Genomic DNA, 18,093 nt, shown 5'->3' on the forward strand with positions numbered 1-18,093 from the left:
CCAATAATCCCCGCCTCCTGGTATTCATGCTCTTGTGTAATCCCCTCTCCTTCAGTATAAGGCTGGACCTAGTTAGTGACTGATTTCTAATCAATAAAATCGGCAAAGGTGTTGGCATATTGTTCCTGTGACTAGGTTATAAAAGACTGTGACTTTCTGTCTTGCTAGCAGACTCTCTCTATTGCCTTCACAGCTTGTGTGCTTTTGATGAAGTAAGCTGCTATGGTGGAGAGGCCTACATGACCGAGGACTGAAGGAAGTCTCTGACCAAAAGCCAGCAAGGAACGGAGGCCCTCGGTCAAACAGACCCCAAGGAAATGAATCCTGCCAACAACCACTTGAGATTGGAAGTGGATCCTTCTCCGGTTAAGCCTTCCGATGACTGTGGCCTAGCCAACACCTTGACTGCAGCAGCTCTTGGGGACCCAGGTAAGCCATGCCCGGACTCCTAACCCAAACCCACATAAGCTGTGAGATCATAAATGTGCATTTTAAGCTTCTAAGGTTTTTGGTAATTTGTTACATAGCAATGAATAAGTAACACAAGGACTCTGAAAAGTAAGTAGCAGAAGGAAGATTGAGGAAGAAGATCAGAGTTTGAAGTATCACAAAACTGGTGGTGAGTTGGCCATTTTCTTCCCTCCAGTTCCCCTAGCCTGGATCCGAGGAAGCACATATTCAAAATAAAGCCACAATGAGATAACACAGTACACCTATTAGGACAGTTAAAAACAATCTAATCATACCCAGCGCTGGTTAGGATGTAGCGTGACTAGAACTCTCATGCTTTGCTGGTGAGGATGCAAAATAGTACATTTACTCTGAAAAATAGTTCGGTAGTTTCTTGTAAAGTTGAACATACACTTTACCATATGACAGCGCGATCCCACCCCTGGGTATTTACTCTAGAGAAATGAAAGCCTATATTCACACAAAAGCTTATGCAGAGGTTCATACGGTCAAACACTGCAAACAGCCCAGATGTCCTTCGGTGGGTGAATGGATGCATGTCTGTGGGACCTCTGTACAATGGACTACTACTTAACAAGAAAAAGGAACAAATTATTGATACACACAACCTGAATGAATCTCAAAGGCATTATGTTGAATAAAAGAACCCGTCTTAAAATGTCGCATACATTTCTATGACATTCTTGGGAAGATAACACCACAGTGACGGAGAACTGCTCAGTGGTTGTCAGGGCTAAGGGCGGGGGCGGGGGTGGAGGATGTGACTACAAGAGGATAGCAAGAGCAAGTTTGGGGGGCAGTGTTCTGTATCCTAATTAGGGTGGTGGTTACACTAATCTAGCCATGTGTCCAGATTCACAAAACTGTACAAGTCGACTTTACTGTACATGATTTTTAAAATAAAAAGCTTCAGAGCTGGCTCTGGTTTAGTGCCTTGGGGTGTGCAAGATATTAAAGTCCCTGTGGGCTGACTGTGCCAAGGGCCGCCCTAAATCCCAGCCAGAAGCAGCGCCTTCTACTGTAAACTACGAGTGCTAAGGAAAACACTGGCCCTTCCCTCTGACTTCACCTTTGGCTCTCTCTCCATGAGCAAAACTCAAAAAACAGAGATCCCAGTCAGAAAATGTACCCCAACCATTCTTTATTCAACAGGTACTTACTGAGCATGTTCTAGCTACAAGGCAGGGATACAATAATGAATACATTCTGATCCATCTCCCTTGCAGGTTCACGGTTGAATGAGGGACACGGGTCTGTCCACAAGTAATTTCCAGACAGGAGGTGTAGGTACAGAGATATGCCCACATACTGTTGGAGTCTAGGAGGATAGTAGTTCTGCCAGGGCAAGTGAGGAAATACTTCATAGAACATGAAAGGTGGGAAAAGGCATTCCAGGGAGCATGGGAGCATGATATATTTGAGTAATGTTTCCTGAGACTGGGGGGTAGGGGGTGTATAGAGCAGAGGATGGGGAGGTAGGTTGGGACCAGCTGTGATCATTCTTGTAAACCATAACAAAGAATTCAGACTTTAACTCATCAGTCAGGGATTACAATTTTAAATGCTCGCATGGGCTGGGGCAGGTGAGATAAATGAATAAAGCAGCCTAGGTAGAAGTGATGGGACATTTTAGAGAGTTTGTGTCTGAATGAGGCAGCTGCTACTTACTGGTAGCTCCCTCCTGGGCTGCCATCCAGAAATCCTGGCCCAGGGTTGCCCAGTGTAATTTTTCAAGAGAAGCTGAACATATTTTTATGTAAAATCTCCCTACTTTTAAATGTCAGTGTATTTCTGCAAATTTAGGATGCCATCGATTATAAGGTACATCATTATTTTACGTACCAAGAAGAAGGAAAAAAGCCACCCATCAAACCATGACACTCCATCGATTTTAAGACACATCCCAATCTCAGAGGTGCTAAAATGTGAAAAACACGGTCATCTTAGAATCAATGCAATGCAGTCATTCTCATCTTCTCAGAACACGGTACAAGCTCCACGGATTCGGTGTGAGGCTGCCAGACGGCGAACTCAATCTCTAAGTGAAGGGAAGCCTGAGGGTGCTCTGATTAGATTCAAGCTTGAGGAGGATCACTCTGAGGGTCAGATGATGAGGAACTGGGGGAAAGCCAGCCATAGGAAGACTGACAAGGAAGCCCCGGCCACAATCCAGGAGATGAGAAGGGCTGGATTAAAGCGGGGGGTGGTGGGGGTAGAGAGGAGGGGCCCGATGTGAAAGCCTTTCCCGTCATAAATCCCACAGGTCCTGGACTGGGTATAGGAAGTGAGGGAGGTTTCTAGTTTGAAATAATAGATGGATTAATCACTTCTTCAGTATTTACTTTGTGTCCACCCTATGCCAGGCATGACGCCAAGTGCTGGGTGTACCGTGGTGGGTAAGACAGACACTGTCCCTGCCCTCTTGTCATTTACAGTCTGGTGGGCAATGCCATTAACTGTGAGAGAGTATTAGTGGGTACAGGGGTAGGACACGAAGGGGAGGCGGAGAAAAATAACAAGTTTACATGTCCCGAAGGCAGCAGAAGCCTGAGTATAGAGCCCAGGAAATAAGTCAGGTCTATAGATTCTCATTAAGAGGTCATCAGGTTATGGATAACAACTGAGGCGGGTGGAGAAGATGAAAGAGCCAGGGAGAGCTGGTAGAGAAAGAAGGCAAGAGGGGGCAAAAGCAGAAGCCTGGGGAATTGAGACATTTAAAGGAAAGGAGGAGGAGGAAGGAACAAAGGAGACTAAAAAAGCAACAATCTGGAAAGGAAGAGGCCCGGGAGAGAGGGGTATCTGTAAACCAAGGGAGACAGGTATTCTCATATAATCCAATTTACTTGCATCTGTAATTACTGTGTAGAAGTAATTTACCTTGGCAATGTACAATTCAGATTTTTCAGAGTTACGGGTATTTTGCATGAATGCCAAATAGGCTTATCAGAACTGCTTATTTAGAGAGTTGTGATATTTTTAAATATTGCCACAATCTGTTCCTTTAGCTTGTATGTGCTTTGCGTTTTGCATGTATCTCAGTTTGACATCTAGCATGAGTCAATGGCAGAGTAATGGTAATTTCTTACTTCTTATTTTCCTTCTGCAGGAGCTATAATCTGCCATTCCAAGACAAAAATAAAACAAGAATATACATTTATGCAACTGCCTTTCATATCAAGGCACTGGGAATTGGGTAAAACTGATCTAGGCACACAGTGGAGTCCCCTTGCAAGATCATCATGAGGTTCTTAGCCTAGCTGAGCCTGTGATGTGGTAAGACACTCTGGTCCTCTGGAATTGCTCAGAGAGGTCCTTCATTTTATAGGAGAGGACACAAGGCCCAGAGAGGTTAGGTGGCCTCCCCAACATTACAGTCTTACGATTCGGTGGCCAATACTCCTTCTACACCAAGGTGACCCAATTCTACCCTATAAAGATCGCCCAAATATAAATTATAGTAAAATATATAAAAATACATATTAAAGTATGATAAACACCATACACAAAACATAGAGTCTACCAGAGTTGGCGAAACAAACAGAGGAAGAAGGCTAACTTTCAATCATATGTTTCCATGCCTGCCCAGATTTCATTCAACTCATCTGCTCCATTAAGCGCTCTTACCCTTCCAAGTTTTATCAGTTCTGCACTGGTTCAAGGAAAATAGACTCCTAGATCTTCACTTTGTTGGTCGCTGAATCTTTCAGCCTGACCTGTAGGCTCAGGACACTATCCATTGTCACGCTTATAGGTCTTACTTAAAGAGAAATCCTCAGCCTCATCTGGAATTTTCCAGAGGTAAATTCTAGAATGATTCCTTAATAGGTTGCCTTGGCAACCCCACAATGTCAGAAGCAGATATGACAGTACCTGCCAACAGAATGTGAACAACACAAGCTGGATGAGAGAACCACTTCCTGTTTATTGGAAAGGCAGATTCCAGGTTCTTCAAGCTTTCTTTCTGCCACTATTTGCCTCCCTGTCAACCATTTTTGCATCATGAACACAGAAAACAAAGAACAGTTGGTTTCTTGGAGGAACGTTGAAACTATTAGCTAAAACAAGGCCTGGGAAAGATCCATGGCTTTCTTTTCAAAAGCCTTACTGCTATTGCCCGAGAGGACTAAGCACTCATTGTGAAGCCTTTAGAAAAGTTTTCAGAGAATTTTCTTTAAGAGCACTTATTCTTGTCTTGGTTTCATTCATATATTCATTCAACAAATAGGTCAAAGGCAAGCCACCCCAAAATGTGCCACTTTGGCACAGAGATTATTTCCAGCTAAAATCAATCAAGGCCCCAAAAGACACATGAAGAAACTTGAACCTTCCCCCTAACTGTGTAAAAGAATTTATACAGAGGACCTGCTCCAGGAAGAGAGCTGTCGCTACATAGCTAACTATATCATGATATGAACTAGGTATGGTAGACAGGAAGGAACCTAACAAGACCTGTTTGATCAAATTCCTCTCTATGTCCCATTGTTTCTGAGTGGCCCAGCAAACATTTGTTTACCCAACATCTACTCTTTTTCATCTTCCTGTGAATTGCTTCCCTTCCCTTTGAAGTCCCAGACTCCTACCCTCTTCTCCTTGGTTCAGGGTGACATATAGACCTCATCATGCCTATCTTTGGGATCTCATGTCTGTGTGGATTTCCTGCATGTACATAATTTTTATTTTCTCCTGTAAATCTGCTTCATGTCAGTTCAATTCTTAGACCAGCAGGAAGAACTTTGAAGGGTATAAAAAGATTTTTCTTCCCCAACATCTCCCGTTTAGGTCTGCTTCTCACTACCAAACACAATTCCTGCTGGTTTGTCATATTCCTGCTGGTGTGGCTATGTGAAAAAGACACTATGAAAACAAGCTGGTGAGAGATCCAAGATTTCTATGCATTGTTTTTCCTGAGAAGGTTGTAAAATATAGGGCCTAGAGCAAACTACTGTCATTTTTTAAAAATTAAAAATGAAGTTTTCTGTGCACAGAATAGGAGGATTAGGAAAGGGAACCAGGAGTAAGTTCTTGTTATTTCATAAAAATATCAGACCTGCCACGTAACAGCTGTGTGTGAATTTGAGAAAATTTTATATTACCTCTCTGTGCCTGTTTCTTAGAAAACCAGCATATAAAAAAAGAAAAGAGAGAAAAGAAAGGAAAGGAAAAGAAAAAGAAAAAGAAAAACTTGGATAGTAATAGTACCACCACACTGGGTTAAAGTAAGGAATAAATGACTTAATATATATCATGGCAGCCTAGTTAGGTGCCTAATCAATATCCATTCTCCCTTTCTTCCTTACAAGTAAAGTCTCAATTTTGTTCTAGGTGGCAATGGGCTTAGCCAACAAAATTCGATTTGCTAGGTTCCCTTGCAGTTAGGGGTGGTCATGTGACACAGTTCTGGATAACAAAATATAAGCCGAAATCTACTGGCTGAGGTTCCCAGAAAAGCTATTTTCCTGATTTAAAAAAAAAAAAAAAAGACAAGACTCAGCTGACATGAGCCCTTTCCTCTTTGCCCTTCCCCCATTCTGCCTGGAACCAGGACACGATGTCTGGAGGAGGAGCAGCCTTCTTGTGAGCATTAGGAAGAGAGCCTCACGCTGAGAATGATAATGCAGAAAGGTTGAAAGATGAGCCTGAGACATGGATAATAATGTGAAGTTGCTTCTCTCGTGACTTCATATCACATGGCATAAAAACCAACCCCTCCGTGTTAAGTCCTTGCTATTTCACTTACCTTATTACATGCAGCCAACCACATTCTCTAACCAGTATACCTATAAAGCAGTTTTAGTAGTGCCTAGCTCATCATTAGTATTCAATAAATGTTAGCTGTTGTTACTATTATAATTTGCACAGCATTCTGTTCCCTAACCAGATGGTTAGCAAGTATTCCCCTCACTTCCTTGCAATAGTACCCCAATTTTCCTTTTTGAAATCAACTCTCTCCTTATTCTCAGCCCTGTGGTTTCCATGGGATTGACATCACCCCTACTTTAAGTATAGGCCCTGGGGGCACCTGGGTGGCTCAGTCAGTTAAGCATCTGCCTTGGCTCAGGCCATGATCTCAGGGTCCTGGGATCGAGCCCCACATCAGGCTCCATGCTTAGCGGGGAGCCTGCTTCTCCCTCTTCCTCTCCCTCTGCCCCTCCCCCAGCTCACGCACGTTCTGGCTCCCTCTCTCTCTCTATCCCTCTGTTGCTCTTAAATAAATAAATAAAATCTTAAAAAAAAAAAAAAGTATAGGCCCTGATAGGCTTAAGCAAATCAGCATGAGCCCACGTCCCAAACAACAGTGATTGTCAAGGGATGGGCCCATAACTCAGGCCTCAGGCAGTGAACACATCACCTTTACTTGGCAAAAGGGAGTGTTCAGGTGGGCATGTAGCTAAAGACTGGCAATATAAGTGAATCTCGGGGTTCCTGGAGAGAGCGCTGGGATCTAGACTCACTGTCCTGCCCCAGGTGTGGTGCTCTGGGGAAGGCCCGCACCACGAGGAGAGCCGATGTGAGGGGTACAAGGGTGACCAGGAGAGGGCAGGGAAATAGAGCTGGGGCCCTCCATTGGAAATCTCGGCATGACATTTTACCTTACGAATTTTCAAGTCACATTCATTTGAGACTGGTTTTGCTAACTTGGTTTGGATTCAGTCGTCTGTCACTTGCGATCACAAGATTCCTTCTGACACTGTCAGACGGGGAAAAAAGAAAAAAAAAAAGAAGAATTTAACATAAGGATTATAGACTTATTTTTTTTTAATTTTTTTTTTTTTAAGATTTTATTTATTTATTTGAGAGAGAGAGAATGAGAGACAGAGAGCATGAGAGGGAGGAGGGTCAGAGGGAGAAGCAGACTCCCCGCTGAGCAGGGAGCCTGATGCGGGACTCGATCCTGGGACCCCAGGATCCTGACCTGAGCCGACTGCAGTCGCTTAACCACCCAGGCGCCCAGGATTATAGACTTAAAAGAAACTTTCCGTACTCTTGCCTAGTGCATCTATGTAATCAAACCTAGGGTCAAGCACAATGTAAATTCATACCCAAATTGCCTTTCCAACAGAAAGGAACAGCAATAAAATCTGCAATTTGCAATCGTGTAAATTCATTCATATTTCCTTTCCAAAAGAGAAAACCCAGGCAATTGAAAGTGTTTTATTTTTGTTTTTTTGTAAATATGTCCAGGACAACTCCTTTAAGAATAGATGTGTATTTGGGTTTTAGAATGAACGCTGGACCCAGAGGCTGACACTGTAAACCTGTGACTAATACTGAAACAGTATTCACAGACAGTTGTCATGGCAGCCTGCTCATTCTGCACAAAATAGAACCCCCTGAATTTTAACAGGATTTATCAGAGGAAAGCTGCTAGCCGGCAGACAGCCTCTAACTGAGTTAACCTGCTAATTGGTTTTATTATTACATTAGCCCTCAGACTATACCCTAATTATATTCCCCCAAAATCACAAATACTTAAAATCACTAATAAAAACCCATAATATAATTTTTGTTTAACACCTGCATCACTCTTGAAATCTTCCCATCAGACTATGAGGAACAACTTAGAGGCAAGTCCCATTGTGTGCACTGTTGAATCTCCTTGTAAATCTAAAGAAGATAGTAAGTGCTGGGCAAGTCGAGGGAGTAGCCAATTTCATTTCCGTCAACAATTAGCATTGGCTAGATGCAGCTATCAGATATTTCCTTTTAAGTGGGATTCTGTAGGAGAGGGGAGTGGCCAAATTGTTCTGTGCTCAGTTACAAAGTCCCAAGGGAGTGACTTTAGAAACTAGTGGCATCTCAAGACATACAAACAAGGGAGGTGAAGACAAAGGATTTTCATCTGATCTGTTCCTCTCCTGGGTGGCTATCTCTACCAAATTTAAGCTCATTGGTTGTGACTCGTTGTGACTGTGAGTGATTTTGGAGATTAGAGATAGCTGGCGTTGAGAGGAATACCACACGAGGCCATCTTTACTGTTAGACAGACTTTTCACATATCACCCTGCCCCCTCTCCCCTCTGCCTTCTCTTCTTTTGAGTCTCTACTTTGAGAGGAGACAGGGTCTATTAAAATTCAATAACATCCTGAGTTAGGAAAACAACATCAAACCATTATCATCCATTAACAGCTTGGAACAAATCAGTCCTTCAGGTAAATTACTGTTCTTCAAACTCCTTGAGATGGGGCCATTTCATACACTTAAAAAAAAAAACAAAACCCAAACTCCCACACTACCCAATACTGTGCTCCTAGACATATTGCAGGCCAAGGGACTGCGACACAGAGCAGCCCCTCAGTAACTGGTGGGCAGATCAGAGACACTGTCAAAATGATATAGGAGACATCTAAGGGTGAAAAATGTGGAAATGTTGAATCGGTAGATATATATTTTCCCTTCATGTAACTGAAACTCCTACTAAACAACGGCATTACAAATTAGGGGTTTTATTTTTCACATGAAACGAAGAATCTGGAAGTACGAAATCTGCGGCTGGGACCCAGGCACCTTCTTTCTTTCAGCCGAGTCACGTAGCTTTCTTATTCAAAATTGTCAACTCACGGTCACAAAGTAGCTGCTCTACCTCCAACACCCACATTTGCATTCCAGGCAGAAAGCAAACAACTAAGGGCAAAATGACGCATACCACCTGAGTCTACCTTCATTTAAAGAAATGGTTTTGGAAGCCCCCCTGCTTCCAAACATCTCATGGCCAGAACTGTGCTGTGCAGTCTCTTTTAGCTGCAAGGGAGCCTGGGAAATCAAGTTGTTTTAGCTGGATACATTGCCAAATGAAACAAAATCAGGCAGTGCAGTGTAGAGGTTGAATACAGCCTACGGAGCCAGCTGGCCTGGTGTAAAGCCCTGCTCCTTATTTACTAGCTGTATGACTTACACAAGTCACTTAATTATTCTATGCCTCCGTTTTCTCATCTATAAGCCAGGCACGACAACCTTTTCTCACAGGGTTCTGTGTGGATTAAATGAGTTAATCTGAGCAAAGAGTTTAGAATGGTCTCTAATACCTAGCAAGTACTATACAAGGGTTTATTCTTATCTTTATTACTGAGGAAAAGAAGAATGAATTGGGGGTAAGCAACCAACGGTACCCCAGATGTGTTGCCCACTCTCGACCCCCACCTGTCCTGGCTACTGGGCTCCGGGCGAGCAAGTACCCTGCTGTGTTTGAGAACCACTGGCTGGCTCCCAAGACACAATGACACCGAAACCCTGCCCTGCTGGAAGGGGCTCTTTCCCCATTTACTGGGAACTGAAGGCAACCAAAACTTCCGAGCATCTGAGACAGGACCCCACTGCCAGGCACTGCGCTGATGCCCATCCACTTTCCATGAATCATCAGGACTCCTTCTGTCGCGAGTGTCAGCGAACCCACTCCCAGCTGGCCTAAGCAAAACCGGGAATGCCTTCTTCCAATAACTGAGGAGTCAACAGGCGTACGTAAGGCATGGCTTGGTGGAGGCCTTACAGGACGGCATCCAATCGTTCTCCTTCTCAGCTCTAACCCCTCGCTCCATTCTTAGGCTTCAGGCAGGCAGCAGATGTCTTCATGCTTTGTGGTCACTCACTCCCTTCTCCATTCCCCGCATTTGACTCCCACCTCCTCAAAGGAGAAACAAGACGTTCGCTTTTCCAGCCTCTCTCCAGACAAGAGCACAGGGGGGTAACTTAGGCTCCGCCAGAGACTTCACTTAAGAGGGCAGCACGAGGAGCCACGGGGTTATGAAATCCATCTTGTGACAACATTAGTGACAGAGGGGTTCAGTTTTTAGAGGCGTGGCACCCCATCACTGGCTTGAGTTGCTGCCTCTGTACTCAGTGGGCGTCTTGGCTGGTGCAGCCCCGCGGTGAGATTAAGACATTATTCCTGGCTTTGGAGTCTCCAAGGCCTTTTTGGAGATACTGTACACCACCAACTATCCTTTAATAAACTCATTTTCTTGTGAAACTAGCAGAAGTGTTGAATCCAGTTAGGTGATGTGAGGCTTTGGTAACAAACAATCCCAAATCTTCATGGCTTACAATGATCAAGGTTTACTTTTCACTCTGATTCCATGGCCAGCGTAAGTTGGCGGCAGTTCCATCACCTGGGGTCTTTTCTCTAAGACTCAGGACAACCTCTCTCTGAGCGTTGTTTTTCCCATAGCAAAGGGCAACACTGAAGTAGCGAATCCCAAGCTGGCTCTTCACACTTCTGCTTGGAAGCGATACACATCACTTCTGCCCACATTCAATCGGCCGAACAAGTCACTCAGTCAAGCCTACGGCGGGCGAAATGGTGTTAAAATCCCACAGGGGGAAGAGCAGTGAGTACTGTGAACAAGAGGGTTCCGCTGTATGCGACTACGAGTCCGGTCTGATACATTGCAATAGTCAGGTGAGGGCAGCAGAACCTCCAGCCTCTGGATGATCTCACGTTCAAGTCAAGGATCGAGGAACAAGGAAATGTCTCTTCTTGGAGTTCAGGGAAAAGCCCCAGGATTAGCTCTGATTGGGAGTAACTGAGCCGGCTCTGAACAGATTCCCAACCCTGAACAGATTGATTCAAGACATATTTACTGGACCCTTACTATGTATCTGGTATTAGGCCCTGTGGAGCAAAGCAGTGAACAGAACCAAATCCACACCTTCATGGAACTTGCATTCTAGTTCAGGATGGCGGGGGACAAGCAACAAAACGAGTAAGTAAATATCCAGCAAATGAGATGGCAGTAAGTCTTGCAAAGCAAAATAAGGCAGGAAAGGGGGATATCGCATTTCCAGTGTGAAGAAGGGGGGGCGGGGGGAGAGTAACTGTAAATAGGGCAGTCAGGAGAGGCCTTGCTGACAAGATATTTGGGCAAATACCTGAGCAAGGTGAGAGCGAGCAATGGGATGGCCTAGGGAATGAGCATTCAAGGCTGAGAGAACAGCAGGTCCAAAGGCCCCGAGGCAGAAGAGGCCCAGTGTGTTTGAAGAACAGCAAGCAGGCAAGTGTGGCCGGAGTACACAGTAAAAGAAAAGGCAAAGTGATAGGATGTATAATCCAAGAGGTAATGGACGGGGGAGAAGGCGCATCACACAGGGCCTGGCAGGCCACTGTATGCCCTTGGCTTTCACTCTAGCTATGGTGAGGAGCTATTGGAGGGTTCTGAGCAGAGGAGTGAGACGATCCAACTTACCTTTTAAAAAGGTCACTCTGGCTACTGTGCAGAGAATATTCCATAGGGAGAAAAGGGCAGAAGCTGGGAGGCCGGGATATGAGGTGTTTGGCAATGACCCAGGCCAAATGGGATGATGGCCTTGACTGCTGTGGTAGCAGAGGAGACACAGAAAGTGACGGATCGGATTCTACATAGATCCTAAAGGGGAAGCCAATAGGATTTGCTAGTAGGATTAGATTCAGGGTATGAGGAAAAGAATCAAGTCTAATTCAAAGTTTTGGGCCTCAATAGGTGGAAAGATGAAGCTGTTGCGATCTGACAGAAGGAAGAGAGAGGGGAGCAGATTGAAGGTGGACATCAGGAGCTTCGCTGCAGCTCTGATAGGTTTGAGATGCCTATTAGACACACATCTAAATGGACATGTGGAGCAGGTAGATTCGGAGTTTGGGAGGAAAGTCTCAATGAGGTTATAGGTGTTATTTCAAGCCATTCAAATGAATGAGGTCGTCCAGGGGGTGGGAATGAATAGAGAAGAAGTCCAAGTGCAAAGGTGACTGAGAAGCGGTGACTCCCAAGGTAGGAAACAAAAATCGGGAGAGGACGGGGTCCTAAAAGCCAGGAGGGCAAAGTGCTTCCAAAAGGAGAGGAATCGGAGACAGTGCCTATGGACACATCTTTCTAGGAGTTCTGCTGCAAAGAGGAGCAAACAAATCAAACTAGCTACAGGCAGAAAGGGGATCGAGAGTTGTTTTTTTTTTTTATTCTTTTTTTCAGAATTTTATTTATTTGACAGACAGAGCGAGAGAGGGAACACAAGCAGGGGGAGCGGGAGAGGGAGAAGCAGGCTCCCCGCTGAGCAGGGAGCCCGACGCGGGGCTCGATCCCAGGGATCATGACCTGAGCCGAAGGCAGACTGAGCCACCCAGGCGCCCCTCAAGAGTTCTTTTTAATGCTGAGAGAGATTGCAGTGTTGCTCGTAGGCTCATCCGAAGGAGAGAACAGAGAAGGTAAATAATGATGTAGGAGAAAGGGGACTTGCTGGAGTGATTTCCAGGAGGGGGCAAGAGCAGGTGGCGGGCTGGATTTTGAGAGGAATGCAGACAGTTCATCTAGGACCGGATCTCTCAGCGACAGCACTACGGACATTGGGGACTGGGTAAGCTTTGCCGTGGGGGCCTGTTGTGTGCTTGGCAGGATGTTTCACAGCATCCCCGGTCCCTACCCCCTAGAAGTCAGCAGCACACCAACCCCTGCAGCCATGCTGTGACAACCAAAAGTGTCTGCACACATTACCAAATGGCCCCCAAGATTTCACCCCCCACCAGGGGACATTTTGGGTGGTCACAGCTGGGGGGAGGGGTGCTAGGGGCATCGAGTGGGTAGAGGCCGGGGATGCTGTGAGGCATCCTACCATGCACAGAACGACCCTCACGACCAAGAGTTACTCAGTCCCAAATGTCAACACAGCTGCTGAGAAGCCCTGATCTACAGGAAGAGGCCTGGTCGAGATCTCTGATGGCACAGATACCGGCGGGTGGGCAGAGGTGGTGGGGACGTGTGGAAGTTCTCTTCTCATTGCTTCCATCTCTTTATTGAAAAAAGAAGCAGGTTCATCAGCTGTGAGGCTGGGAAGGAGGTACAGGAAGTTCAGGGAGAGAAGATATGAAACTGTCCTTCAGGAGAAGAGGAGAATGAATGGACGGGGAAGTAGATGCGATTCTAGGCTACATTAAGCGTTCACTTGAGGTAAGTAGTCAAGAATTTAGTGTGAAATCAGTTGACCTGGATACGTGTTCCTCTTGGGGCCATATACAAGGGCAGAGTATGGAGAGAACTGGACTTCACAGACTGTGGTTTTGCCAACAAGTACAAGCAACAAAAGGGCGCACGAGTGATAAAAATGACCACAGAAGTTGAGCCGGGTAAGAAGACAGAGGGATGTAGATGACTATGAAAAGGAAGGTGGGCAAAGAGCAACAAACATCAAATATCCATTCCAATAGGCTACTTTCAAATGTTTCGAACATGATGAGCTGCAAAAGGGAGGAAATTAAGGTGAGCTGACATACTAAGGTAACGACGTTGTCTTAGTAAATACTGGAGCACGATACTGAAAGACAGAGTATAACCATTTCTAAATGTAACCAGATAAACGGAGCTTCCTAAGTCAGCTCAGTGTTTGGGGCCATGGTTTCCTTGGTTGAGTTGCTCTCCATCAGTGAAGCCATCCGCTAGGGAAGCCACACCAAATATCCGAGAAATCAGGGGACTCAAAAGTTTGAAGTGACTTCTAGTCCTTATTTACTAGTTTGTTGATGGATTTGACTTATAGTTGTTCAGATGCTTATGGGCATACCTGGGGGCGGGGGGCAGGCCTCACACATCTGACTGAACTGCCTGAAGTACCAGGCAAAACTGTGGCCATCTGAAAGGCTATCCATGATGCTGACGCTTCCAAGGTCAAAGTCACCAACGGTTGTTTCTGGGCAGGCTTTTGTTTCCTGCTTTTGAGGACTTCATCTTAAAATTACAAAGGAGGGACACCTGGGTAGCTCAGTTGGTTGAGCACCTGACTCTTGGTGTCGGCTCACGTCATGATCTCAGGGTCTTGGGATCCAGCCCCGTGTTCCGGTCACCCTCTGAGGGTCATGGAATCAAGCGCTGCTTTAGGCTCCACGCTCTGCAGGGAGTCGGCTCAAGATTCTCTCTCTCTCTCTCAAATAAATAAATCTTAAAAAAAAATGAAATAAAATTACAAAGGAAAAAATGAAAGGTATCCATTTCCTCCCTGAGTGCATTATGAAATATTACAAGAAACCAAGGGCACTCTTATGGGAACAACATGTAGCCTTTGCAGACATGAGCCTCCTGAAATCACTTAGGTATCAGAAGACTGAGTATAAGCAGAATGGTCTCGGGCAAGGCATTCAGACTCGTCGGCTTTAACTTCCTCGGCCGAAAAATGAAGATAGTCATACTTAGCACGGCTACCTCATAGGAGTGTATGTGAAAGTGCTTTGTAAACCATCTTGTACTTTACTAACAATAGAGATTGTGCCTACACTTTGAGGGCAGCAGGAAAGTGGAACAAAAGTCTCCCTCCTTGTCAGAATGGAAAAAAGGCACAAGAGTTTTTCACTAAAGGCAGAAACCTACGTGGCATGCAGCAGAGGGGGCACCAGCCTCTTTTCTACATGGAGTATGTGTGGGAACTTGGCCAAAGCTTGCACTCGGAGAACCCATCCTTTAGAGCAAGGGCAGACAGAAGGCTGGAAGACCAGCAAAGCATTCCCTAGAGAAAAACCAAAACACAGCTGTGAGTGTAATTTCAGGCCTAATTCGCGGCAGCCTTGTTCTGCACTGACAGAGGTTTGGAAACAGGTGGGATATACTTACCATAGGGCATCCTGGGAGTCATTATGGTTCATGGATTAGCAGGAAACGTTGAGCTTTCATGAATCCATCCTCCTGCTGGTGGCTATCCACTCATGGTCATCTGCATCAAGTGCTCAAGAGGCCTGGAGAAAGGCATCAACAAAAAAGCATTCTGCAACGGGCCCCATGATGAATATTACAGGGAGCTCAGTAGGAGGTAGGAAGCCTGGTAGTAGAGAACCCAAGCACTAGCTGCAGGCCTGCCTCTATTCCTGTGGAAAACATACATGGGAGGTAACTGCCTTCATTTGCCCACCCGGAAAGGAGGGATAACATTTAGACCCAGAGGGGAAGTGGGGGTATCTAGTCCAACCCACGCATTTCACAAAGGAGGACACTGAGGCTTGGGAGGTGAACTGAAGAGCACATAGCTAATGAGTAACCAGGGCAGGGCTAGAATCCAGATTATGCCCCCCAGATTAGTGTGCCTTCCACCCACCTGTTTCTTCCAGGGGTCTTCCCAGGAAGACAGGAATTGGCTGAAGGGGTTGCTTTCATACAATCAGTACCATCTCTCCATCATTCTGCCAGCTTCAGAGGAAGACGCCAGGGAAAGACAGCCCCAGCCTTCAGCCATGTTCAACTCAGCACTTAGAGATGCCTGATCGTCAGTGGGTTTTCCAGCTTGAGGATGGTGAGCAATCCTAGGACCGTGACGAAGATCCATCCAAAGGCACTGGGGAGGGCAAACGGCACTGACAATGAAAACTAAAAAGCGAGACCACACAGGAGCCCTTCGTAATGGAGGGTTCCAGCATCTGATCGGGGCCCACAGTCCCGGAAGCACAGCGACAGGTTCACGGGCCACGACCTGTGGGGTCGCAGGGGCCGGCGCTGGGTCTAATGCTCTGCTTTTCACCGTTTTGGAGTTCCTAATAACTCATGCACAAGGAACCTGGCATTTTCATTTTGCACTGGGCCCCTCAACTCTTGCGGCGGTGCTTCATCACCCCCAGCCGTAAAGGGGTGGCCCGTCTACACCGGCCCTCCCATCCCCACCCTAGCCCAGACACATAGGGGCCATCAAAAGTCCTGCGACTTTCAGCCCCCGTGGGCGGGGGTGGGGGGTTCGGGAGAGGACGAACGCGGTGAAAATGTCAGGGGAGTTTTAGGAGCCTACACCCTCGGGCAAGGGGCCCACTAACCAGCGGCCTCTTCCAACCCTGGCAACAGAAATGCCAAAATGACAGTGACCCCCAGCCCACACCCAAACCCCGCGCTGCCTGAATCTCTGGCTCCAAGTGGCGCTCCTGTCCGCCCCGCTCCGGACTCAAGGCCCCCCAGTGCTGCCGGCAGCGGCTCAGGGGGCCCAGGGATAAACCGGGAAAGCGCGGCTCCCTCGCCAGCCGAGGGAAGCTGCCTAGAGCGGTCGTGGTCGCGGCACGGTCCGCTTCCGCCCGCCCTCTGGGCGGGTCCCGCCGGCCTCGCGCTGACAGAAAGTTTGGGACGGGTGATTAGCGGGGCGGCTCTCAGGAGGGTAACCCCAGCCCTGGCCTCGCCCTGGTCACAGGGGTGACGAACGTGGCGGGCAGGTTACGCGAGAAGCCCAAACGCCACAGGCGGAGCCGGGGCCTTGGCCGCGAACACCCTACCTTGCAGGTGGGGCGGGGCCACGGGGGAGGTGGAGCTACGGCCGAGAGGCGGGTTTTGAGCGGAGGCGCTGTTTCGGATGTGAGACTATGAATAAGCTAATGATGGCGACCTTGTAACGCGGAGGTTCCATAGTGTAGTGGTTATCACGTCTGCTTTACACGCAGAAGGTCCTGGGTTCGAGCCCCAGTGGAACCAAGGGTGCGAGCTTCCTTTTTTCTCTTCCACTTTTAACATTTGAGTGCACAGGCAAAAAAAAACGGAAAGCAAGACAAAGTTCTTTTCTTACTCCTTTAAAAATGATATTTGTTTTACTTTTCTATTTGGGGACATTTAAATTTTTTTTCTTAATTTTTAATTTTTTGGGGGGGGGGATATGTTTTTATTGCAGAAGCATAATGACAAATACCCTCTCCTCCCATCAGCAACAGCAGAGGTGGGTGCCTGGTCGTGTCATAGTCCCGAGGACGTCCCCGCCCGGGGCCAGGGCGGCCTGAGAAAATCCAGAGTTCCTAGGAAGCAAGACCACCCGGCCCCAAAGCCTCCAACTGAAATATGGCAATGAAAAAGCGCTTTGACTGCGGTTGAATTATTACAGGTTTATTGTTATTATTATTATTATTATTAAAGGGTTAATTTTTCATTAAACTCTAAAATGCAGAGCAGGGGTAAAATAGTCCTTTACTTTTTAATACAGCAGTAGGGTTTGTTGAATAGACCTTCCTCTGTGTAATGATGAATCTGTACACGGTACAGAGTAAATGTCGGGCTTGTAGACACCCAATAAATACTGACTAAATGACTAAGTGTTTCTCTAGCTCCTTTTTGTTCCTCCTTATAGTTCATTACACTTTCGGGGGGGGGGTCATTAGTATCTTTTTAGATTGGCCTGTTTCATCTTTGACAAGAGGAATGAAGGGAAGGTGTCTGGGACCCTGGGGGCTGTGGTGGAATCGTGGTGGCCCAAAACCAAAAAGGGAAGGGGAAACTCGGTATTTTTCTCTGCATTTTTCCACATTGTTTGGCTCATACAATGTGTACATTTGCATCCTTTTCTAAATCAAGAGTATAACACACGTTTGTCCCTATTATCACAATCGTTTCATTAACTTGTTTTATTTTTTATCATCTTAACCATGTTTAAGTGCACAATTCAGTAATGCTAAATATATTCACACTGTTGTGAAAAAGATCTCCAGAACTTTTTCGTCTTGCAAAACTGAAACTCTGTACTCATTAAACAACTCCCCTTTTAACCCATCAACTTTATTATTAATGGCTGTATAATAATAATAACTAATTATGTCTAGCACTGTTTTAAGTATATATGTAATCGCCCCACTTGAACCTCAAACTGACTCTATGAAGTAGGCATTATTATCATCATCTTCTAGATGAGAAAGTTGAGGCACAGAGACCTCAAGTAACTTGCCGAAG

At 46.1% G+C, this 18,093-nt stretch overlaps 1 non-coding gene across 1 annotated transcript; it reads left to right on the forward strand.

Annotated features, from left to right (window-relative positions):
- The first annotated feature begins 16,781 nt into the window (after positions 1-16,781).
- TRNAV-UAC lies at positions 16,782-16,854 on the forward strand. The gene has a single exon. It is a non-coding gene; the product is annotated as a tRNA-Val (tRNA).
- Positions 16,855-18,093: the final 1,239 nt, after the last annotated feature.

This window comes from Neomonachus schauinslandi, chromosome X (genome assembly GCF_002201575.2).
Source record: "Neomonachus schauinslandi chromosome X, ASM220157v2, whole genome shotgun sequence".
In the NCBI taxonomy this organism is placed as follows: domain Eukaryota; kingdom Metazoa; phylum Chordata; class Mammalia; order Carnivora; family Phocidae; genus Neomonachus; species Neomonachus schauinslandi.